Here is a 26,644-nt window from a genome sequence, read left to right as displayed (position 1 = left end):
GTGATTCTTAGGCCTTCTGATAAATTTTCAGTGGATGAATCTGAGTACTGTACTTCATGACCTACAATATTTTGAGCGGTGGTAGGCTAGAGGAAATGAACTATAGCATTGAGGTGAAGAGCATGGATTGTAGTTCCAGAAAGATATGTATTTGAATTTCAGGCTTTTTAGTTACTAGCTGTGAGATCTTGGATAAATAATTTGTGCAAGTCTTGGTTTCTTCACGTGGGAAGGGCCAATCATCATAATGATTGTCAGCTACAGTTTTAAGACTTAAACTGAAATAATATAAATAGAACTAAGTTGGGCACATTGTAAGATCTCAATAAATGATAACTCTGCTTATATTAGTTTTGATGCACCCTTTAATTGTTTAAAAGTAGAGATGATGGAATATATTTTAATGATATTCTGATTCCATTCATTTTCATAATTAACCCACATGTGTACTTCTCATCTTAGAGCAGCATTTTTCTCTTATTTGGGTATATTCCCTTTTGTAAAACAAAATAAATCAATTTGATAATGAGGGGTGGGTATTACACTAAAAAATAGAATTTTTAATCTTTGTTGAAACATACACCAGACTTTTGAAAATCTCAAGACAGCTGTGTGTCCTCTTTCTGGCCCAATGCACAAGTCCTTACATGGACAAAACTTTCTGTGTAATTAGAGGGGAACATGGACCTCCTCTAGCAAAGAGGAGATTTTTTTTTTAAATGAATAAACATTCAATATTGCAAATAAACCAACCCTTAATTTATCTGTTGTATAAACTCAAATTTTCACGTAGCGAGTTTTAGTGAAGTACCTTACATAGACTATTGCTGTTTAATGTTTCTGAAACATAGTAAAATGACACAATGTTTGCTAGATAAAGTTATTTTTAACCCAGGTTTATTATCCATGTTGTACCTAGCAGATTTTTATCCGGTGAGCACTCACTGATATACTCTCAGTATTACAGTATTACTTGTGTGTACTGAATCACACAAGCTGATTCATACTTCCCTTTAAAGCTTTTTCTGTACTAAAGAACCAGCAAACACAGTGATCTTTTTTCTCCCAGAAGAGTTTTTTTTTTTTTAACTTTTTATTTTCAATAAGTGTCTTTCAGAGATTTCTATAAAGTACTTATTCTCATAGCATATCAATATCTCCTGGAAATAATCGAACATTTGAATCTTAAAATCAATCACTAAGGTTTGGTAAGTTTACCAATAAATACTTGGCTTCACTCCTGGACTCAATACCATATTAAAATTAACGTAATATACTATTTCAATATTTGAAAATAACAAAGGGGTAATAGACTCTAAAGACTTGCCTGGCAGCAAAATGGGATATTCCTACTATTAAAAACAAATCACAATGATACTTTTGAATATATGTTCAAAGAAATGTTTTGAGAGATATAAAAAATCTTGAGGAGATGAAGTTTAGCTATTAGGCAACTTTTGAATTTTCATTTCTGAAGTCTTAAATTAAGAAGGGAAGTAATTTAAGGAGAGGTTGTCACCCTAAGATAACTTACGTTATCTTCTCATTTGTGGTTTTGATCTGCTTTAGGTCAACTAATGAAGTCTGATTGTTTGCTTCATTTTTTTTTTTTCATAAGCTATAGGACTTAGATAATCTATATGATATTTACGGTATTTTAAATTTTTTTGCCGTTCCATAGTAACAGTGAGAAACAACCTCAAACTGGCAGGAATTTTGTTTGGTTGCTGATATTTTGCATCCGCCTTGTGTGAAGTGACAGCAAGATCATTCAGGAAATTCAATATACCCACAGAGAGAAGCCAAACATGACAGCTTATTTTGGGAAACATTCTATCATGAGGATACATTTGTTCTTGGAGCAGTCTCAGAAAGCCTCCCCTTTATCAAACTGTGTCCTGATTAAAGGGACAGCTGATGTCTGCTACATAGAGAAGGGTCTTCTCTTGACAAAGTTGTCTTACTACCATTAATGGTTTTCCTACTGTAAGGAAGATATTTTATTGTTAAATATTTGATTATTGTCTGTTTCGAGCAGCACAGATTGCAAAATGGTTCCTAGAAGTCTGGGCACAGTCATCTGATAAATTTTAAATAGTAAATCCTTATAATAATGTATGTGGCATTTTTATTTGTTAAAGATATGCTTCTGAAGAAGGAGGCTTGGCAATGTAACTGTTATTTCTTTACATTTTTTTAAATTTGTAATCTTCATGCTTGTAGCATAGTCTATTTAGTAACTAAAATTTGGAAATTAATTCAGAAGCTACTGGTTTTTTCCCCAGAGTATTTAGATGAAAGCAGATAATATTAATTGTAGATAAAAATTAAGAATGCTATTACTGCACTTAATCATGTTTTTCATCTTTCATTCTTCTGAATTATTTTCTTTCTCTTACCTATAATTTCTACACCATCTTGAGATTTACTGTTCATGTGACTTCTTTTGCTAATGCAAGTCAGAATGGCTAAAATAACCTGTCATAAAGGAGAAGTAAAGAGTATGATATATTGAGTATGATATATAGGTAGGTAGCTCTACTTAACCAGTTTTTGGGAGTTTACACTCATGCTAAATTGCTTTTAGAGTTAGCGAGTATCCCACAAACCTTCTAGAAAAATAAAATAATCACCACTGTCTTACAAGGACAAGATAATTCACTGGTTGAGACGTGTCTGGTGGATCGTGAGTGTTCTTTGCCCTGTGTGATATAGGTTGAGTGTGTTGCTACTTGATGCTAAGAACACAGACAAAACTATTTCACTTTTGGAGTCAGACTGCTGAAAGTTTTTTTTTTACTTGTTTCTGACCATCTTCAGTTTCTAATTTCTTCTCTTTGGCTTAGATTGTAGTTAATAATTATTTTCATCCTCAAAATTGAAACTACATTTCTCAAGACTTTTTGGTTATTGAGAATTAACTGATCTTTGGATAATCTTCCTAAGTTGTCTGTGAATCAAATACTGCCCTGTGCTGAAGTGGGCAGTTCTAAGACAAATTATTTCTCCACCGCACTGCTGGCTCATGCTGATGACTACTTCTAAAACGGCGAAACGTTCCCTGCATTGAATAAGTACTGATGGTGCAGACTGTCTTTCCTACTGGTCATTTGCTTTCAACTCACATTCACATCAAGTTCCAAAGTGCTGTCTTCTTGGCAAAGGATAATGATGAAGATGTGACCTACAGGTTAAAGATGTGGCTTGTCTGTCGTGTTCAGACTCTGGTATTTGAAGTTGAGAACTCTTTCCTGTTATTCAGTGGCCTGGTATTAGCACTTTGGTAAAGGAAATATGTGTACTTTTATCACATCTCTGTTCTCGCCTATCTTTATCCCAACTCTGAATCTTCTGACATCACCTTCAATGTTCTTTGTACTTCAGGAAGGGTAAAGAAACCTCTCAAAACCCTTGTCCATTTGTGCAAACAACACACACACACACACACACACAAATACATTTAGTGCCAAGTAGAGTGCCTGGCACAGAGGAAGTAGTCAATCAAGTGAATGAATTCAGTGAATAATTGAAAAGATAAAGGAATAACTAATGAAGTGAACTACAGTGAAATACAAAAGGAGATGAAGGAAGATTTCAGTGAATTTTCAGGCTGATCAAGATGTTTTCATTTGTTACTGGCTTATGAAGGTCAAGATGAAGGTTCATCACTCTTCGGGATAGAGAGATTAAAATGGATGTCTCTTCTAAGTTAAATAAACACATTGTTAGACATAAAAATTTCAAAATAATTTCTAAGCTATAGCTACAAGGTGATTGGTAATTCAATGAATGTAATTAGATTAGTGAGTACAAAGTATTTTAAATAGAAATATTATATTCTAAAAATAAATCATCTATAAACCAGTAGATAGTTACTGTTTATTAACTACATAGTTTTAAGACAGTGAGTCTCAAATTATATTTCATAGCAGAGTTTTAAGTGTTCTCCTCACCTTTTCTTTAACTTTTTGTTTCCCTTGGTGGTATATACCTCACTGAGAAATAGTAAAAATACAGAGAAATAATAACCTTAAGGGTTGAAAAGGTACATTAATCTTATCAAACATTTTCCTAGTCTAGATAATATGAAAAAATATATAAAAAGCACTTATATGGAAATATCCTATATTAGTAAAGATATGATTACTATAATTTCTATCATAAAAAATCAAATAATAAATACATATGTGAATTATATAACAATTATATGCAAGTATACACTTACATTAGAGAGTTTTAGAGGCTCTCAAAAATATTCCATCCTTCCCCACAATGTAGTATTCATGGGATTTGAAAGGAATTGATCCTACTCTGAGTACTAAGGATGGGTTCTGATGGATCCTTTCCCGCTCCCACAGTGCTTCACTTGGGGGAGAACATACAGTTCAGATTTAAGTCAATCAGCATTTCTCCAGCCATAGTGATCCAGATATTTAGGATCTCCCAGTTAGAACAAAACATAGGACTTCTGTTCTAAGGTTATGGAAATCAAATATGATTCTCTATCTTCTGTCATGAACAAAGTCACCTGCAGTCCCAGTTACTATTGGCAGCCATTCTCTACCCATGAAGAAAACAAGCCTTCAGAAGAGGCCAACCCTGTTGACAGAAGGCTGGCGAGATGGAAAGATTGGAGAGATTATCATGTGCTGATAATATCACTGATTAACCTTGAAGAACTTTTAACCTGTGCACTTTCTAGTCACATGAGCCAGCAAATTCCCTTATGAGTTAACTGCTATGAATTGCCTTTCCTGTTACTTGTAACTGAAAGTGTCTTTCACTGTACAGTATCCGTCAAAACATGGTCATTCATTGGCTGTGAGACATGAGAAAATCCAGGTGAAGATGACTTTTCTGAGACATGGCTTCTTAGGATTCCCTACTGTCACCTTGGTTTTACTGACTTGCAATTAGATTTTTTTTTTTTTTATTGGAAGGGTAAGAAAATTATTAAAGCAATGAAAATATAATATTCGGATAAACTATATTTAATTTTACAGCTAACAAATCTGTAAGAAATTTTAATAGTGATGCAAAGGACATAGACTCTACAGGGCCTAGAGTAGCAAAGCATTAGATAAAACATGAAGGATTTTAAGGAAAGTGATGGATGTAAGCAAAAGAATAAATGAAGATTGGGCTTCAAATGAAACAACTGGGTTTCCTGCATAAAAATCCAAAAAAAAGAAAAAAAGAAAAATGGAAGTACCAACATTAGGCTTTAATTGGTTGGAAGCAAAAGCCAATTCTGGCTGTGAAAAGAGAAAGGGAATTAATTGGTGGTATCACTGGGGCTCATGAAATCAGCAGAGGCTGCAGTTAGGGTGAGGAATAGACAGGAAAAAGAGGCCATTCTAGAGACTAAGAAGCAGGACTCATAACAGGGAAAAGCCAAGCGAAGGTGCAGCTATTTAAGGGAGAGGTGACAAGGTGGAGTTGGTGGTGACTTGAGGGAAAGTCATTTCAGTGGAGACTATGAAAGTTCAGTTGGAGGAAGTTGAAGAGAGATGGAAAAATAAGCGACTGTCTTGATGAATTTTTCTATGAAAGGGAGCATAGAAGGACATGAGATAAGAGATGTTTGCTTGTCTTTTAATGTTACTACTTAGTGTATTTCTATGATGATGGTGCTAACCATTGGCTGGAATACTTTTCCCTGCAAGTGTCCCTAGGCTGGTTCCTTCTCCTCCTTCCTTACCTCCTCAATCCTACATTACCTCCTGCTCCTGGTCATATATTCTTGTTTTATTTTCTCTACATCATTCGTCCCTGTCTGAAAATATCTTCTGTATGTGTTTGGTTACCTTCACCCACTAAAATATGAAATTGATAAGAGCAGCAACTTTGTCGGGCTTATCACTGTATCACCCTCATCTAGAAAAATGCCTGTCACATAGCAGAGTCTCAGTAAATATTTGTGGGATAAATAAGCAAATGGATAACTAGACCTTCAATGGTTTCTTTCATTCTTTTTTTTTTTAAAGATTTTCCTTTAAAAAAATTTTTTTTAGGATTTTATGTATTCATTTGACAGAGAGAGTGAGCACAAGCAGGGGAGTGGCAGGCAGAGGGAGATGGAGAAGCAGGCTTCCCGCTGAGCCCAATGCGGGGCTCAATCCCAGGACCCTGGGATCATGACCTGAGCTGAAGGCAAAAGCTTAACTGACTGAGCTACCCAGGCTCCCCTAAAGGTTTTACTTTTTAAGTAATCTCTATACCCAATGTGGGGCTCAAGAGTCACATGCTCCACCAACTGAACAAGCCGGGTACCCCTGGTTTCTTTCATTCTTAAACCACCAACATTCAAAGTCCCAGGATCCAGTTGCTGAACAGCCAAGTTCAGACCCTTTGTCTGGACAGGGTCTGCTCCATCTTGGGTTATATGCTGGATGGGGGGGAGGTGAGTACCTGAATTTATTGTCCTTTCAGAAGAGAATATGAGAGGAGAAGGGCATTTCCCACAGGGAAATCTGGGACTATTTGGCATCCCCAAATGGCAAATACTCATGGCAGTACAGAACTGTAAGGAGGAAAAAGGAATGTTTACTTCTTGCCATAAAAAAATCCATAAATGAAAAGTTTACATTCCTACTTATCAATTAACAGATTTCAATTTTATTCCCTCTGTTTCCTGAGAAAAGTCTTTAGGATCAAGTGGTAGACAAGTCTTTCTGCTCACACAGATAAACATCCCCCTCCATTAAAACAGGTTGGAAGCCTAGAGATAATTAGACCCACTGTGTCAAGCAATCAGCAGACGGTGAAGAGGTCACAAAAAACAAGGACAATAGAGCTAACTCTTGAGAGAAACAGAAGGAAAGCCTTTGCAATCAGTAGAAAGAAGTTTTGGTTATTGTGTTTCATGGACTGACATGTACTGGTTTGTGCGATGTTCCTTTGGTGTTTATCTCACCTTCTCCTTCCCCTCTGGTCTTCCCCGAGCATAGACACACCCAGACTCTCAGACATGGGCACAGTCACATTGGGTCCATCACAGTGAAAGCTTAGTGAACTTCCCTAGGTCAACTCTGTGAAAGCAGCCATTTGCCTCCACAGGATTGTATCACTGCAGGAGGAATACCTACGAGGTATTTCTGTTTGCTTTTATTTATTTATTCTTTTTGATGCTTGGGATCTGTTAAGTTAGAAGAGCCCTTTGGAAATCCAAGATCTGCTTCACTGACTCTTTTCCCAATAGAACATTCATGCCTGCTAGAACGATAAACTTGATAGAATGATCAGCTCCATGAGAAGAGGGACAGTGTTAATTTCCTTCATGCCTAGCACCACACCTAGTTCACAATGGGTTTTCAAAAACATATTTGGTGAATAATTGAATAAACAATTAAAAGTAAGTGGATAGATGAAGGCCAAAGGGACTGTAAAGACCTCCACTGTGGCTTTCTCTCTCTTCAGCTGCACTACTTCATTGTTAATCTACTGTCTGTTCTTACTCTTTCCTCATTGCTATGTTTCCTCTTTTACTCTCCTTTCTGGTCTTACTGATACTTACTCATTGAAGTTTGATAAAGCTTCCTGATAAACATTAGCACAAGAGCACATGAAGTATGTATATTCATTAAGATTCTTCCTTGTTGTATGCATATATGTGATTTGTGATTCTCAGGAAAGATGCATTTTTGACAGATCACAAGTGATTTTGCAAATTGTATGTAGTAGTCTACAAGAGCCCTGATGAGCTTACAGTTTTTTTAGTTTAAAATATTGTTAATGGTGGAGGTATCAATGATTTATATATATTTCTAGAAGTTTTGTTGAAACACCCCCTTTGTCCTTTAAACTAGAGGGCAGACTTGTAGTTGTTTTTTTTTTTTTTAATTCAGTCCAGCTTTTAAAAACAAGACGATTTCAATTATTTTCATGTATAAGGACTTTTCTTTAACTTAATCATAAAAAAATAGTATCATTTATTTCATTATTTAGCCTGGTCAGCCAAGAATTCTGCAGACCAATATGTCTTCAATAAACCTGCTAATTTCTTCACCACCTCCTTCTGAAATCCTTTGGTAATATTCATTTAAGGAGGATTAACAGTGGAAAAGTCACTTTGTTTTTCAAGGACTTTCTGAAAGTCTGTTTTTGGACCAGCCATATCTCCCCGCCTCTCTTTTTGATCAGTGAGATGTAAGATAAGATTAATAACCATTATAAATAATTAGTGCTTACGCTGCCTTTCACCAGCCATTATTGAGATGACCTTTTTCTCATAAGTTGTTATGAACCAACTACATGTCGAACATCTGCACATTCCTCTAAAATGCACTAAAGTATAATCTACTCTGTGGGTTTTTTTTTTTTTTTTTTTAATAAGAAGGGGTAAGGAAACAGAACTGAATATTAAGAGTTGGAAGGGTTGACAGAAACAACTCAAGTAAGTCTTTTAGAAATAAAAGACCTAAGGCATAGAGAGGTGAGATGATTTCCTGAATTCCAGAGGCTACTAACTAGATGTCAGGCCAATACTCAATCTTTGTACTTCCACATCTACCTAGTTAGTGGGGATTTTTCCACCCAGAACACCAACTGCTCCACAGTTCATAACTTTACTCATAGGTTTTGTTTTGTTTTCTTTAAACTAAGGATCGAGGTGACTTAAAATCTTATTGTAGAAGTAAATGCTAATTATACTCTTGAACTGATAAGTTCCAAACTTGCCCACTGATTTTGCAGTCACTTGATCTAATATGCTCTATCCCTAGAAACAAATTCTGTGATTAGAAAAATTGCTGTCACTCCAACCTAAGTTCTTTTGGGATGGGCTATGTGATCAGGTTTGGGTGAGCCTAGGATGGAAAGAATCCAAACCCAGAAGTGATTCCCATCTGTAGACTGCAGAAGTCCTACATGCACTTCCTGCTCTGGCAGGAAGTCCTACATGCACTTCCTGCTCTGGCAGGAAGTGCAGTGCATACAGGCTGACCCGGCACCACGAACACATCCAGGGAGAGATACAGCAACTGGCTGGAAGAAAGTGGCTGATGTCTTTGGACAAGCGAAGGGAAGAAGGAGCAGTGGTGCAGATGAGTTGTGACACTGAACAGAATGCTCACCGGGCACAATTTACCGCCTCTGCCATCCTGCACCAGGAAAAGAAGCCTTTGTCAGAATGTGGCGAGGTGGAATCTTGGAGTCTGGGGGTCCCCGGGAAAGAAGATCATCACAAGGAGGTGGAGTCTGGGGCGAAAACTACTGCCATCCTGCAAACCAACCCGTTTCTGTGGATGCGCCCCTCTTAGACAAGGAGTATGACTGTCAGCCCTGGTTCTAGATGCAAGCAAGCCATGGCTTGAGCACAAAACCACTGCTTCTGGCCTGCTTTGAATGCATTTTCCAGAAATGATGAATATGTGGTGATTCTTCCTGAATACTCATGCCTGGATCTGATTTGTGAGATGTTTTGAAGGGTTACTGTGGCTTTGTAATTGAGATTTTTTTCCCCTTGGGAAGTAACTGTTCTTCCCACAACCATTGTGGTTGCCTAGCAACAGGGAACAGTAGAACAGTCCACAGGGATTCTGAAGCTAAGGAATGGGGAGAGTTGATGTCTGTCCCATGGACGGGGTACACCAGTGGGCCTGACTTGAGATGGGAGAATGTTATAGCAAGAAATCTGTGGCCCCAGGGTCTGAAACCCCAGAGAGAATCAGGTGAGTTCCCAGCTCCTTCTGTCTCAAAAGAATTTGTGGGAATTTCTAGATGAAGGAGACTTTACTGAGTGCTTCAAAGAAAACCTTTCTTTAAAGTCTGGGGGAAAACATCAAACAGACTTTTTACCTTATCCTGGAAAATGACCCCTTTCTTTGAATGGTGCTTCCATAGGGCAGGGTCTGATACACAATAGGTGTTCAATAAATACTTGTTGAATGAATAAAATGTCCCTTACTTGTTCTTCTCAAAATCACATACTCACCCCAACCATTTTATTGGCATGGGGAGGGAAGGCTGAAGGTTATTAGAACCACTGTTATGAAATGTCACCTTCACCACTTCCTTGCCGGGAGATATCCACAAAAGAAGCTAGGTCATTCCAACTTTCCTCAAATAAAAACCCAAATCAACTCTGGCTACAAACATGGAAGTAAAATTCACCTCTATAATTGATCTACAGTTAATCACAGGGAAGTTCACAAGTAGGCACGATACGCATTTTCCCTTCAAATGTAGAAATACCTGCCACTTAGCATTTTCTTTTAAGCCTGGAATAGGAGACGACCATAACCTCCTCTGTAGAAAGAGCTAGATTGTGATGGGTGGTGTCCTGTGATACGTACACTATAGCTCTGCTTAGTTAGGCTTTAAAATGTATTTTCAAAAGGATCTAAAATGTATTTTCATTACATGAAATGTGTGGGCCTTGTTTTTATTTGAGTTTCACCTTGGGTCTACGGTCCATAGATGCTGTGGGAAATTCACAAATACCCCAAAACCTTATGTGAGATGTTGTTTCTATGTGCAAAAGGTCTGTGACCTTCAAAAGATTAATAGTCTTTGGGAGGGAGGGAGTCTTATGTCTGTTAAAGAAAATGAAATTTAGCAAACACTCATTTTCTTTTAATTTCCCTGAACACAGCATCTAAAGAGATAATATGTCAATGTGCTGACAATCAGAGAGGTGAACATAATGTTACCGAATGAAGAGAAAATGCCCTGTGATTAACAACTTTAAATAAATAGCCCGGTGTACAACCAGCAGGGAAGCCAAGTGAAAAGCAGGACTGTGCTCTCGCTGCAAATTATCATTGGTGTTTTTGTTCTCCTGGTATATGGAACTGAGCGTTCCGTGCAAGTAGAGAGCAGGGCTGTGAGCTTGAACACAGCGAGTACATACCACCCTGGCTAACCCTTAGGTGGGTTCAGTTCAGCTCCTTCATTTCTACGCAGGAGCAAACTGGTCCCATGTGCCTGGGACCTACTTTTCTTTCTGTCCTTCTTCTCTTCTCATGCCCTTGAGACAGATCTTCTCTACAGTTTATAGAAACCAAATGGGAATTTGGTCCTCTGTTGGTCTAAGAAAAGAGGGTTAGGCCTTGGATGTGATTAACCTAGGGAATAGAGAAGGTATTTTCCCAGGAAATTCTTTCCCATAAGAATTGGGTGCTCAATAGCTGTATTTCCAAGCCAGTTTTATTAAAGTCTTCTATTCATACGAACTAAGTGGTAACTGATTACTACCCCCGCAAAAAAACACAGGGTAAAAGTTTGGAAAACAGATAGATACGTCACTGAAAGGAAGGAAATATTTATGTTCTTGTCACTTACTGAGGAAAAAAATGACTGTAAAGCTGAAATGTCCTATTAATACTCCCTGCTGATAGAAATTTAAAGGATTTTCTCAGTTTTTCCATGAACCCTGAAGTAAAACAAAACCACTGCAATAAAAACAAGCTTCATAAATACATTTGTTAATTCTCATTTTTCTCTCTCTCAAGGCTAATAGGCTTTCTCCTGAGTTATGCTACAAACATGACTTGTACTGTGTACGCTGAGTAGCTATGGTTACTCTGAGGCCATGACTCATGACCTTTAAATATTATTGTCAGGCAGCCAAAGCTCCTTCACTTTTAAATCAGTAGTTTTGTTTCAGGCATTATTAAAAGAAGGTGCTTTCAAATAGTACTTTCTCTTGTACATTTGTGGTGCATCTGAATATGCACATAAGGGTACCGTACCCACAGCTTTTTGTATTTTTTTGTTGGGCTTCATACAGTGACCGTGTATTAATTTCCTGTGTGGTATATCACTGGGTGAATAAAAAACAAACAAAGATAGTCCTTGTCCTCTAGGAGGTATCACTGAGGAGTGCAAAAACATAGGTCAATAAATAATTATTTACATGATGAAATGTAATCAGGGCTATAATAAGAGACAGACATACATACACTGCTTTGGACACAGAGGCAAGAAACACTTTTGACCGGTAGGATCAAAGAAGCTTCAAGAAAAGGCAGAATTTGAGTCATGGTGTGAAGAATAGGTAGGATTTTGACAAACATAGAAGAGAGCAAGAGCATTCTTGTCAGAGGAAGCAACCAAAGAAAAGGATAAACACATAGTCTGGGATCACTGGGTAATACAGTTTGAGAAGAATATCATGTTTGTGAGATGTACTCATAGAAGATAAAATTAGTTAGATGGTAAGAGGAGGCAGCTTATTAAGGTCTTTCAAAACCATTTGTTGTTTTGCCCAGCAACATGATGACCAAGTTTGTTTTCCATTTCGTGATAAAGAGGTACTATCAAGGAGAAAGCCCCAAAATGCTGGTTTTTGCTGATTTGGTATGATGCGAGAAGAGCAATTACCTCCCTCAGAACCCCAGCGTGTCCCTCCATTGAGTGGGAATCTAATTAATTTTGTTCAATAGTCACTGATTACTTTGTGAACATTTTAAAAGGTTTTAAGGTTTTTGAAAAGTGAAAGATGTGCACAATAACATGGAAATAAAATAATACATTCATTAGGGAGATAGTAGGATAGAAAATAATAAAAGTACCCTGGGATTTTAAAGCAAGGCTTATTGGTTGGCAGGCAGAAGAATAAGACGTTAGGACTGGGGTGTTACTAAATCATCCATTTATTCATTAATTCGTTAAAAAATATTTATTGACCATTTATAGCCTTATTCAAGATGCCAAGGAAAGGGTAATAAAATAATAATAGAAAAAACTCCCTATCTTCAAGAAGTTTGCGTTTCAGTTGGGAGGAAACATAATAAATATAATTAATAAGCAAATTCCATAGTATGCTAGAAGGTGGTAAGTATAGCAAAGAAAAATTAAGCAAGGTCATGAGGATAGAGGGTGGGGAGGTCAATTTAATTTTTTAAAAAGATTTTCTTATTTATTTGAGAGAGAGAGAGAGAGAGAGCGCACTCAAGTGGGGGGAGGGACAGAGGGAAGGGGAGAGAGACAGAATCTCAAGCAGACTCCCCATTGAGCGTGGAGCTGGACTCGGGGCTCAATCTCATGACCCTGAGATCATGTCCTGAGTTGAAATCAAGAATTGGATGCTCAACCCACTGAGCCACCCAGGTGCCCTGAGAGGTCAATTTTAAAGGAGGGTGCATATGGTAGGCCTCACTGAGAAAAGATATTTGAACAAAGACAAGAAGGGAGTGGAAAAGAGTCAAGCAGACAAGTATGGAGTACATGTTCCTGGCATTAGGACTTGACAGGAGAGTCTATATAAGGAGGTTGAAGAACAGTGAGGAAGCCAGCAGGACTGATTGAGGAGAGTATCAGATGAACTGAGAGAGGCAAAGGTGGAGTTGTATGGGAGGAGAAAGTAGGGAGTGGGATGGAGTTCTACAATGGATGGGAAGGGTGAATGGGTGAGACATCTGTAGGACCTCATATGCCATTATACGGGTTTCAGCTTTTATTCTGTGTGAGATGAGATCCCTTACTGGAGGGTTTTGAGCAGAGGAGTGACATAATTTTTATTATGGTAGATGTACTGAAAATAGAATGTAGTGGGCAAAGATGGAAGCAGAGAGCACCATTTAGGAGGTTAATGCAATTCCAGGCACAAGCTGATGGTAGTCTGAGGCTTGGACCAGGGTGTTAGCAGTGAAGATGGTGAGAGTTGGCCAGATATGGCATATATTTTGACTGTAGAGCCAAGAGTTTCCTGTTGGATTGGATATGGATTCTGAGACAAAAAAAGGAGTCAAGGTGTCAGCCTGAGTGAGTGGAAGGATGCTGTCATCATCAACTGAGATGGGGAAGACTGCAAGCAGAAAATTGGGGGTATGAATTAGGGGTTAGGTTTGGAAATGGTGAAACTGAGATATCTATTAGACATCCCAGTGGGGATGTCAAGTAGGCAATTGCATGAATGAATCTGGAATTCAAGGGAGAAGTCTGGAAATGCGTACTTGGCAGTGATCAGCATATTGATGAATTTAAAGCCATGAGGTTGGATGACATTACCAACGGAGTGGATATGAATAGAGAAGAGAGGAAGCCTTGGAGCATGCCAAAGGTGAGAGCGCAGGGAGAGAGAAAGAACCATCAAAGGAAACTGAGAGGGAGCAGCGGGTGGGACCGGAAGAAAACCTGGGAGCTTAGGACGTCCTGGAGCCAAGTGCAGAGAGCCTGTCAAGGAGGAAGCGATAAATCATGTCAAAAGCTGTCAAGTAAGGTGAGATGTGACAAATGATCACTAAATACAGCGATGTGGAGATGGCTGATGAATTAAGGGCAGTTTCTGTGGAATAGTGCTTGTGAGAGTCTGGATGGAGAGCTGCCTTAACAAAACACAGGAGGAGAGACAGTGAGAATACAGCCTCATTAAAGAGGGGATCAGGGTGGGGCGCCTGGGTGGCTCAGTTGTTAAGCATTTGCCTTCAGCTCAGGTCATGATCCCAGGGTCCTAGGATGGAGCCCCGTGTTGGGCTCCCTGCTCCGCAGGAAGCCTGCTTCTTCCTCTCTCACTCCCCCTGCTTGTGTTCCCTCTCTTGCTGTCTCTCTCTCTCTCTGTCAAATAAATAAATAAAATCTTAAAAAAAAAAAGAAACACCCATTATTAAAAAAGGGGGGGGTCAGAATAATCAAGTAGAAAGTAAAGGGTTAAGAGGGCTCAAGATGCAATAAATAACAGCATGTTTGTAAACTACTGGAAATGATCCCAGAAAGAGAGATTGAGTGAGAAACAGTGTAGGAGACAAAGAATTCCCCAAGTCTGCTGTTTAGTAGGATGATAGGCTTTCTTCCACATTTTCTTTTTCTTTTTTTAGTTGAAATAAGAGATTTTGCAGGTTTTCAGAACAGACTGTACTGTTCAGACTGCTTATTCTCAAGAGAACCTTTAAAAGCTATTTTATCTTCTTTGAGTGAAGTTTACATTCCATAGTTTTGATTTCCTTTAGAAAAGTTCAGAAATTGACATTTGGAGGAAATACTTTATGACAATTATCTTCAATGTCACAGTGTAAAGATCTATTTGATGTGGGGCGTGTGTGTGTGTATCTGTGTATACAACTGTGTGCACACTTGAAATAAAATTTTGGAATTCTAAACTCTTACTTTATTTCAGCACCATGTCTGCAAGTTCAGAGTCAAATACACAACAGAGAAACAAAAAGCCGGTAAGAAATGAAGTTCGCGTGAATTCTTTTTTTTTTTTTTTAAAGCATTATAGTTAATAAAACTGTAACTTCTTTGATTAATGCTGAGGTTTTCCTGATATAGTTTTGCTTTCACATTTTATTAGTAAAGATTTTAAAAATAGAACATGGAATATCCTTTTTTCTAGTAGCATGCAGCCAAGTGGGTAGAGTGCCAACTAAGTGATATTATTGGGCAGTAGGGAAGTTAGGAGTGCTGTGATGTGGCCCCCCGATCTCACAGACATCCTGGTTACTCCAGAGTATTTGCTTATATGTGAGGAAATTCTGGAATTCAAACACGGTACCAATTGGGTAGATCACATTATGCAGTTTATTTAGGCTAAGCGTGAAATCACAGTCTACTCTAGGTATTTCCAGTTCATGCTCTTTCTAGTCGGTTGACGACATACCTAGTTCTGACCTTTGAGATCTTGTCTCTTCCGTGAGCTCTCTTATGCCCTGGGACATCTAGGTTCTTTTTCCCCGAGCCTCATCTAGTACCTGTCTAGGCCTCGGATAGCAAATGTGAAGGCTGTTGAGAAACGTTGCGGCTGCGGGATGGGGACACGGGAGCTCATTACACTAGTCCTCCACGTTTATAAGAGAATTTGAGAATTTCCCTTAAAGAAAAAAAAGCCATCTGTACACCCTTGATTCAGTTTTAGTAAGGATCCCCTTAGACTCCACCATGGACATTTCTGGAACAACCTCAGCTCTAATGTACAGGCAGTATGGTATAGAAGAAAGATCACAGGACTAGGAATCAGGCCCAAGTGTCCCACCTCCAAGCTGGGTGACCATAACCAAGTCATTTAAACTCTCAGGGTCTTATATTTCATCTATAAAATCAGGATGATGAGCTTTAATAGTCTGCTTCAAATACGATGTTTGGGATGTGAAAATGGTTGGTAAAGGACCTACCAGTGCACTGGGGTATAGTTATTTGGAATCGATAGCATTCAAATGGGCTCCCCTGTGGGCCCGGGGACCTTGCTCTTGGATTTCTCGATTTCTTTCTGGATTCAGCAGCTCTGCCCTACTACGCCTGTCCCATCTCAGCATCATCAGCTAAGAACAATTGATCTAGTGAAGCGCATATCAGAAGCCCACTCCTGCTGTTACTTTTTCAAAAACATTAACATCTCTTTTCTAAGTTACATTCACTTAACCTGGCCCCAGATAGCCTGGACATATCCCTCAAATCCATAATTATCTTCAGGAGGAGGGTTTTGTTAAAGAAACAGAAGTCAAGGGAGACCAGCTTAGACTCGTAGAACATGAATTTTATTAAAAATCTACTTGCTAACGGTAGTGATCATTTAATCTTACATTGCTTTTTTTCAGCTGGAAAAAAAAAAGCCTAATAATGAAGATTTTTAATATGCATGTTGGAGCTACTTAGAATTCTGTTGTCCAAAGAGAAAGTATCACTCACCAATACCATATGAAAACATCTTTTTCTACTCTTAGAACCCTTGGATTAGCAGTTAAATTGCAGTTTTGGAAATGAGAGACTTCAGCTCACCAGTCTCCATTTACTGCCTTTCCCTCTAACAACGCTAATCAATTAGCACCCTAGAGGTAACTCTCTAGTTGGCTGCATATGACACTGAAAAGGACAGGCGCCAATTACCACATTTAGGATTTCTGCCCAGGGCTCCCAATTAGCTTCCTGGAGTTCAGAATCTACTGCTTTCAATTTACATTTAAGACAGTTGGGAGCCCTGGGGCTGCAAGTAGCTGGTTCTGCTGTGTTCTACTGTGTTTTTACATTTCTAAAAGAATACATTTAGCTGGAGGAGGTTAGAATTAGAGACCTCAAGGCCATAAGACATCCACAATTAGTGCTGTCTGCTCATCACACGATGCCTTTCAGATCTTGCAACTCTTGGAATGGTCACTTGTCAGAGCCGATTCTGCTATGTACCATGAGGTACATACCAGCTTGCAGGTGCATCCCAGGTGCCTCTTTTAAATAGTGGCTGTTTGCTTTAGCAGAAGACATTGAAATTGAAGGATGAAATCTATTTAATTCTGTGAAGATGTCTCGACCACCCACGCATAGCGAAACAGTCTCCTCCTATCCAGAGATGGTGGATATTTGTCTTCATTACACTGTTCTCTGAATAGTACCTCAATTTTTGGACTCTCCTGGTAAACTACATTCTTAGAGGGAGAACGGGCTTTTCTTTGTTCATCTCTGTGTCCATGGGCAGGGTCTCTGATAGCAAAACAGCACTCAGTCATTATTGTTTGAAATAGAACAAATGGACTGAGCCCCAGGCATGGCCCTAGGTGATTGACAGAGGCTGTCCTTCCGATTCCTTACAGCAGCAGATGGCTGGGGGGTTTCAGAATCACCACTCTCATATTGATACTTTCATTGTAATTATTACCATGTTAGAAATTAAGAAATTGAGATTCGGGGAGGTTGGGAAAGGATTCAGCTACTGAGTGACCAAGGAATATGTGTGCCCAGTAGTAGGAACATTCTGGGATAATGAGGTGTTAGTCTCACTGTGATGAGATCCACATCTCAGGTGCCAGATTGTCCCTGTTTATCTGCACCCTATTCTTCTGGTCCTGTTGGAGGACGAGAATGTTATTTAAACTGTTGCCTCTGCTGCATTTGAATATCTTCTGACAGAGAACAGCGAGTGCATATAAATCATCTCATTTGAAGCTGTTGAGGAAATAAAAATTCTATTGTAAGGAGGCTTGACCTGAACCGGATACCTGGCTCAGGATTTCTCCCTCTGAACTATTCCTGCCCAGCTCTGCCACACAGAGATGAATCATGTAAAACATGTGATGTCACCGGTTATGTGACATCCTCCAAAAGTGAGCATGTGGGTATGAATTCATTAATGCTAGAATATGTATGAAGTAGTTCGCTCGTTGTGCAAAACTAAGCTTATTATAAGACCTCATAAACCCTTAGCTTTCAAGTTGCAGTTTAGTGATGACTTCATTAAAGAATCATTATCTTAGGTGCCAAAAATATGAAGCGCACTACAAAGAAAGTCAGCTCTCCAAAACGACCTTAAAGTAGCTGAAAGATTTTTGCATTTGATAAATTGGGGAGGGCAAGCAATGCCTTAAATTGTGTCAAATTGTATAAATTCTGTTCTGTTAATACTTAGTATGATATAGTATTATGTTTGCAGGAAGCAGGTTTTTTGTCACATTCTCATATTTCTAAATTTTAATGTTCTAAAATGGCTTTCAGAAAATTCTTCCCATTGAGGAGCAAACTTTCAAATCATTTGTTAATATATTACTTGTGTTTTAAATGACCATTTCAAGTGATTTAGAGGAAATATTCCTATTTATTCTTAGAATGAGACCAATATAGAACTGTATTTCTATGTATATTTAAATATAAAGATTTGTGGCTGTTCTAGAAAATTGGATATATGTGTATTTCACTTTAATTCATGAGAAATGATGTCTCAGAACTTTCTGTTTTGGATTTCTTTCTTTCCTCTGTTCTTTCTCTTTCTCTCCCCTTCTCCCTTTCTTTCCTTCCTTCCTTCCTTTCCTCCCTCCCTCCTTCCTTCCTTCCTCTCTTTCTCTTTCCTTCCTCCCTTCCTCCATCCCTCCCACCCTTCCTTCCTTCCTTTCTCTTTCCTTCCTCCCTTCCTCCCTCCCTCCCACCCTCCCACCCTTCCTTCCTTCCTTCCTTTCTCTTTCCTTCCTCCCTTCCTCCCTCCCTCCCTCCCACCCTTCCTTCCTCCCTTCCTCCCTCCCTCCCACCCTTCCTTCCTTCCTCTTTCTCTTTCCTTCCTCCCTTCCTCCCTCCCACTCTTCCTTCCTTCCTTCCTCTCTTTCTCTTTCCTTCCTCCCACCCTTCCTTCCTCTCTTTCTCTTTCCTTCCTCCCTCCCTCCCACCCTTCCTTCCTTCCTTCCTCTTTCTCTTTCCTTCCTCCCTTCCTCCTTCCCTCCCACTCTTCCTTCCTTCCTTCCTCTCTCTTTCCTTCCTCCCACCCTTCCTTCCTTCCTTCCTTCCCTTCCTTCCCTTCCTTTCCTTCCTTCTGTGTCTCTCTTACTGAAGCAAACTTGACTTTGACATATGTATACAAACCAATCAAGAGAAGGAAACTTTCCATCACCCCCAGGAGTTTCTCATGCTCCTCTGTCATCTCTCTCACCCACTTCTCCCCACCTGCCTATAGACCATTCTCAAGGAAGCACTGATTTGCTTTGTGTCACTGTGTATTATTTTGCATTTCCTTGAGCTTTATATAAATGGAGTCACACAGTATGTAACCCCTTTACTGGTTTCTTTCACTTGGCAAAACTATTTTGAGCTTCATCTATGTTGTAGTGTGTATCAATAATTCATTTTTATTGAATAGTATCCCACTGTATTGAATGTATGTTTGTTTATCCCTTCACCTGTTGGCTGACATTTAGGTTATTTCCAGTGTTTGACTCTGACAAATAAAGCTGCTATAAATATTCCCATACAAGTGTTTGTATGGACATATGCTTTCTTTTCTCTTGGGTGAATACCTAAGAGTGAAACGACTGAATCGTACTGTAGATATACTTTTAATTTTCTTAAAAACCATCAAACTGTTTTTCAAAGTGGTGGTTACATTTTACATTTCCACCAGCATGTCGAGAGTTTGAGTTTATCCACGTTCTCTCCAATCCCGGTAGGGTCAGCCTTTTAAGTTTTAGCCATTCTGATAGATGTAGTCCTCATCTCAGTGTGGCTTGCATTTGCATTTCCTTAATAGCTAATGGTGCTGAGCACCTTTATTGTGTTTATTTGCCATCCTTACATCTTATCTGGTGAAGTATATATTGAAATCTTTTGTCCATTTTTAAGTTTCTTGTTTCCTATTATTGGATTAGAATTCTTTATGTATTCCAGGCACAAGTAATTTTTCAGGTATGTGTTTTGCAATTACTTTCTCCAGTCTCTGGTTACTCTTCTCATTCTCTTAACAGTGTCTTTAGAAGGGCAGAAGTTATTAATTTTTATGAAGTCTAATTTATCACTTTGTACTTTCATGGATCAGGCTTTTGGTATCTGATCTTTGCCCAAGGTCACAAATATTTTGTCTTGTTTTCTTCCAGAAGTCTTATAGTTTTAGGTTTTACATTTAGATCAACTGATTGATTTTGAGTTCACTGTGCTTGATGATAACTCAGAGCTGAGTCTCTCTCTAGGAATTTCCCTCAGCTGGAAGAGCTCTGATGCCCCAGGGCCATCTTGTATCCAATGACTGGTTGATGCAGGGCCACAAGACCAGGTCTCTTTCTTTAGACTGAGGACAATTCTGAAAGGCCAGACCTGATCCACAACCCCCACAGAATTGCTGAGGCTGCTGTTGCATTTCTGCTCCCTCTTCCTTTATAGGTGTTGCTCCCAAGAGCCACCTCCAGTAATCTGCTCCCCAGGGACCCTAACCTAATAGAATCACAAAATCAAAATAGGTCTAACCTAATGCATAAGGTTTTGCAAATGGAAATTCATAGGAAATGCAAAACAGCCACTGTGCTGTCACTTAGGGCAAGACAAAAGATGAACAGATACTGTCATTGTAATTTTGATAGCCTTTCAGAGAAACATTTCTTCATAGAAGAGATTTAATGAATATATGTTCACAGACTTTAAGGAAGCAAACTATTTAACAAAGTATGAAAATTTATTTGATCTAAAAAAACTGAGTTTTTCCCCACAAAAGAACACAAATAGTGTAGAAATTGAGTCTTTACTTCTGAGGATATCTGCTAGTTATCTAGACAGTATCTAACATTACTCTATCTGGAAGAGTAATGTTATCTCCCTAGATGCTGGGATGTGAGATAACACATCCATTGCAGTTTTTATCCATTGTTCAACCTCTCACATAGCTTCTTTCATGTTGAGATCTTGCAATAATTGAGGGGCTGATTCATATCATACTCTCCTGCCCCCATCCCCACTCTGTCCCTGTACAGTCATCTCAAATTCACCTAACATAAATTGTATAGCCTAAATGCTATATACATAAGCAACTTCAACAGAGATTTCAGATCAAGTAGTGCATCGAATGGTGGTAGTGATGCTAGACTTGTAATCGGTGAGAAAGATAATTCTTCCTTCGGTTATTATCAAGAAAGACCAAAACTTCAATTCATTTCAGTTTAATTTGATTATCATTAAAATTTTTACAGGCTACTAGTTGCAGGCAGCAAATGGCTTAATATTTTATTTATCTGAAGAATTTATTTCTTTTTCACAACATCCATCCAAGGTGTGATGGAGAGGGACTCTATTCATCATAGTTACTAAGAGACCCTCTGGATGGAAATTTCACCTGGGAATGCACTTCTGCAGTCCTCACAGGTAGCAAATGAAGGAGGGATAAATTGGAAGTTACATGTACCACTTCTATTTCATTAGTCAAAGAAGTCATGTGGCTTAAAACAGCTTCAAAAGCTGAGGAAGTGAAATAATATCATGAGCCTAAGAGAATTTTCAAAAATATGTTGGTGGACAAAAATTACAGCAATATAAAACTAGTTTAAAAAGAAAGAATTAAGCCTAAGGAAAAGAAAAAGAAATGCTATAGATAGATACAAAAGAAAACATTAGCTCTAGAATTTCTCATTTTAATAATATGTTCTGTTTAACTTCAGAACAGAGGCCATAAGAAAGGTCTTAGCCGTTCAAAATGAGGTTGGCCAAAGAACTAGGATTTCTTTAGAAAATGACCCTTCACAAGCAAATGGGCCAGATGACCCATTTCGTTTTAATTTCTATGATAAAGTATATGTATAAGAAACAAAAGGTCCTGTTTTCACATGCAAATGTGTTCCTTTATTTTTTTTAAATGTCAATGGGCAAAGAAATTTAAAAAACGTGTGGCACTGAAACAGATTGTTTACAGATAGGATGTTTTTCAGAATTTCCCCAAGAGGCATCAGTGGCTGAAGCATTTGAGTGTCTGCAAATATGTTTCATCAAATCCCCATGACATTTCTTTCTCCATTTGGCTCCTCAAATGGCAAAGAGTTTCAAACAACGGGCACTATTTGGGGAAAGCATGCCAATTGGTGCTGTGTGGTGCTGACACATTTTATTTTCTGTGAGGGTGGAAATGTTGAGAAGTCTGTATGTATAGAAGGAGGGAAGTTGTGAAGTACAAAAATGGGACAAAAGTTAAATGTATACACATTTAAATAGATAAAAGTTAAGTACATATATTTCATTTACTTCCAGGGCTATATTCTGAATAAAACCAAGTTTCATGTAAAATTTGCTCAACTTCTCAAACCTGAAGGTTTAGATCAGAGGAAGACATGGCAAGGGGGAAGTGTGTTTCCGGACCATCTAATCAATCAGTCTGACTCTGAGAGCACACTTCAATTGCTGTGGTCCGAAGAAAAATACTTTCCAAAACTGAGAGAGAATATCCTCCCAAAGGGCTAGGACAGTTATTCAATCTAGCCTTTCCCAAAGGAGTATGTCTCCTTGAGATTGGAAGAGTGACCCCTGAGGGAGAAGCACAAGGATGCAGGCTCTCAGGGATTAAGCTTGGCCTCTGTCTGCCCTCAATCTCATCAGGCAGATAGAATAACATTGGCTTAATTTGTTTTGATAGTTTTGTTAAACTGAAATTTGCTGCTAGGAATAATAGCCCCAGGTCTTCATGTCAATAGTTGAGCTCTTTGTGTTAGATCAAGTTTCAAAGTCAATTAGTTATTTCAAAATATGGCTAATAATTTGAATCAATGTGATGTGTTATCTGTACTTGATGAGGTTCAGAGAAATGAATGTTTCTCCAAGTTTTGATTAGAGTTTGCTTCTTCAAAAAGTTGACTCCCTCCTTGGACAAATTAATGCATTAAGACACAAGGATGAGAAGCTAATTTAGTCTCTGAAAATTCTATATCTTGTGAGAAAACTTACCACTATTTCAACCCATTTATGAAGCATTTATAAATATACAAAATAAGTAATAGAAAATATTTGTACCATCTATTATAACATAATATCCTTAATATGTTATGGTCTCATATAAATCAATGAGGAAAAAATTAGCCCTTAAAAATAAAAGTACAAAGGACACAAATCACGATTTACAAAAGTCTTAAGGCATACAGATATCCAATAAGATGTCCAAATTTGCAAATATCATATAATAGGTCCAAATAGTAGAAGACAAAGACACTAAAAAATTTTTAAACTTAGGTATCATATTTACTTGTAAGTGTGACAGATATAAAAAGTATTTAGAAGCAGGGGGTCCAAGATGGCAATATAGGAATACCCTGAACTCACCGCCTCCCACAGACACACCCAATCTATAGCTACATATGGATCATTTCCCTCTGAAAAGATCTGAAAACTAGATGAACTACTTTCTAAAGCAAAGTATCAAAGGACCACAAGACATGGGTAAGAGAGGCAGAAACATAGTCTCATAAGCCTTTCACCCCTGGCCACAAACACAATAGGGAAGAATCTCACCAGACAGGCATGTCTCCTAGAGGAGCAAGGTATTGGTGCCCTGCATTGGGCACCCCAGCGCCTGGGATCTGCAATGGAAAGATGAGCTGCCAGTATATCTGGCTTGGAAAAACAACAGGGCAGATGTCCAAAAATCCCAAAGTGCCAGGGGGAATTGAAATTTCCCCTTTTGGAGGGCTCACATGTGGTCTCGCTCACCCCAAGACTCAATGAAAACATAGCTTGAAAAGTACCTAGACTATATGTGAAAGAGATTCATTTGGTGATCTTGAGGCATTGGCAGGGGGTAGGGGGAGTAGGGGATGGCTGAGACACTACTCAGAGATGGAGGCACTGGGGAATGCCATTGTTGCACTTTCCTCGGAGCCTGCTAGGGCAAGTGGATGAGCTCAGATACTGCGCCCTCCTATGCCTTGGTGGTACAGCCAAGGGTGAGCAGTTGGGGCATTTGCTGAGGCTGGAGAGCACAGTTGGTTGCAGTCTCCCTTGATCTCTGGCTGGGGCAGGTGAGTGCAAATAGTTGTGTCGTTCTCCGACTCCCAGCCTAAAGCCAGCATGCTCTCACAGACAAGGCATTCCTTTGCTGCATTGCTGAAGCCCATAAGTGCATACAATCAAGACATCTTCCCACTGCCTTTCTGAAGTCCTGCCTACTACACTCTTCAGCAGCCTTGCTAAAGCCAGAGTGTGCATGCAGTTCACACAGGGAACACCCCTTCATCACCTGGTGGTCTTGAGGATGGATGCTCCAGAGCTGCACAGGACTGTAACAACCAGAAAGACAATTCTTGTCAGGCACCACTCTCAGGGCCCTGTACGGACAGCAGGTTGAAACACACCTCCAGTCTTTCTTGAAAAATGCCTATTTTCTTAGTCTGGAGCTTTAGCCTGATGAATAGGCTTCAGGTTTACCACACATCTAGGACTAAGGAAGTGTATCCAGGGAATGTAAGTAGGGAGACCTCATCCTTGTATACCCTTTAGCCTCACTACATCTCAATAAGACTTCTCAGAAAGGGACTTATACACTTGTCTGAAGCCCTGATTTTTGCAACTCTTGTCCAGGGGACACCTTTAGATCTCCTGGTCTGGAAGTCAGCAGAGTTTACAACTTTAGTCCCACAAGGCTGTATATACTGGCATACTTTAAAAGCTGATGCTGGAGTCTGACTTCCAATCAACCTGAAACTAGGTGCTGAATGAGATTTCCTCCCCTTGGATCACTGATAAGTCTTCACACACACCCAACAATGGGGGCAGATCAAGAATAAGTCAGGCAGTTAAAATAATCACAAAAGTTCAAGAGACAACCAAGAGCTGGGCAAGGTTGAAGGAGAAGAATTATCATCTTCACAAGTCACTCCTTCAAGACTGAGAGATGTAGCTGTTCTGCCTAATACACAGAAACAAACACAAAGAGTCAAGCAAAATGAGGGAATAGGGAAATATGTCCCAAACAAAAGAACAAGACCTTAATGATATGGAGAAAAGTAGCCCTCCTGATAAAGAATTCAAAGTAATGGTCATAAAGATGCTCACTGAACTCAGGAAAAGAATGGCTGAATGCAGTGAGAACTTCCACAAGGAAAGAGAAAACCTAAAGTACCAAATAGAAGTCACAGAGCTGAGGAAGACAATAACTGAAGGGAACAACATGCTAGAGGATTAAATAGCAGACTGGATGAAGTAGAAGAATGTATTAGAGAGCTGGAATACAAAGCAGCAAAAAGACAAAAGAATTTTTTAAAAATGAAAATAACATAAGGGGCCTTCACAACAACATAAAGCAGAATAGCATTCCCATTATAGAGGTCCCATAAGGAGAAGATAGAAAGGGGTAGAAATCTTACTTGAAGAGATAAATGATAGATGCAAACTTCCCTTAGCTAGGGAAGGAAACAGACATCCAGGTTCAGGAATTCCAGAGAGTTTCAAATGAAATGAACTCAAGAAGAGCCACACCAAAGCACATTAAAATAAAAATGTCAACAATTAAAGATGAAGACAGAATCTTAAAAGAAGCAAGAGAAAAAAAATTGTTATGTACAAGGGAAATCCCATAAGGCTATCAACAGTTTTCGTACCAGAAACTTTGCAAGGCAGAAGAGAATGGCTTATGGCATATTCAAAGTGATGAAAAAAACCCCTAAAAAACAAAAAACTTCTCACCAAAAATATTCTACCCAGCAAGGTTATCATTCCTATCTGAAGAAGAGATAGAGTTTTCCAACAGGCAAAAGCTAAAGGAGTTCATCACTACTAAACTGGCCTTACAAGAAGTATTAAAGGAACTACGTTAAGCTAAAAAGAAGTGGGCACTAGTTAAATACAAAAGTGAAAATCTCACTAGAAAAGGTAAATATAGTGTCAAGGTAGTAGATTAACCACTTATAAAGCTGCTAAGGAGGTTAAAACAAAAGTAGTAAAATTAACTAAAATTACTATTAGTTAAGTGATACATAAAAAGTTGTAAAAAGTGACATCAAAAACATCAAATGTGGAGGGAGCAAAAATGTAGTTTTGGAATGTGCTTAAATTTAAATTGCTATTAATTTTAGATAGATTGTTAGATATATAGGGTGATATATGTGAAACTTACAGTAACCACAAAGCAAAAACTTATAGTAATACATAAAGGAAAATGAGAAAGGAATATAAAATAACACTGGAAATGTTATCAATATAGAAGGGAAAAGAGAGAAAAAGAAGAAAAGAACAGAGAGGAACTACAAAAACAGCCAGAAAACAACTAACAAAATGGCATATCTATCAGTAATTACTTTAAATATAAATGGACTAAATTTCCAAGCAAAAGACATAGAGGGGCTGAATGGGTAAAAAACAAAACAAAACAAAAATAAGACAGATCTGTACACTGCCTATAAGACATTCACATCAGACACACAGACACTGAAAATGAAGGGATGAAAAAAGGTATATTGTGGAAATAAAAACAAAAAGAAAGCTGGTGTAGCTATAGTCATATCAGACAAAATAGACTTTAAAATAAAGATTGTAATAAAAGACAAAGACAGGCACTACA

General features: G+C 38.6%; 1 protein-coding gene across 1 annotated transcript in view; it reads left to right on the top strand.

Moving 5' to 3' along the window:
• Nucleotides 1-15,070: 15,070 nt before the first annotated feature.
• Nucleotides 15,071-26,644, top strand: part of CCDC192 (coiled-coil domain containing 192) — a 198,379-nt gene continuing 186,805 nt past the window's right edge. Inside the window, exon 1 of the mRNA XM_078067558.1 lies at nucleotides 15,071-15,110. The gene's annotated coding sequence lies outside the window, so the exon portion shown is untranslated. The remainder of the gene's footprint in view (nucleotides 15,111-26,644) is intronic.

The sequence above is a fragment of the Halichoerus grypus genome, chromosome 2 (assembly GCF_964656455.1).
Source record: "Halichoerus grypus chromosome 2, mHalGry1.hap1.1, whole genome shotgun sequence".
NCBI classification, from domain to species: domain Eukaryota; kingdom Metazoa; phylum Chordata; class Mammalia; order Carnivora; family Phocidae; genus Halichoerus; species Halichoerus grypus.
This window is presented reverse-complemented; position numbering and strand designations above follow the sequence as displayed.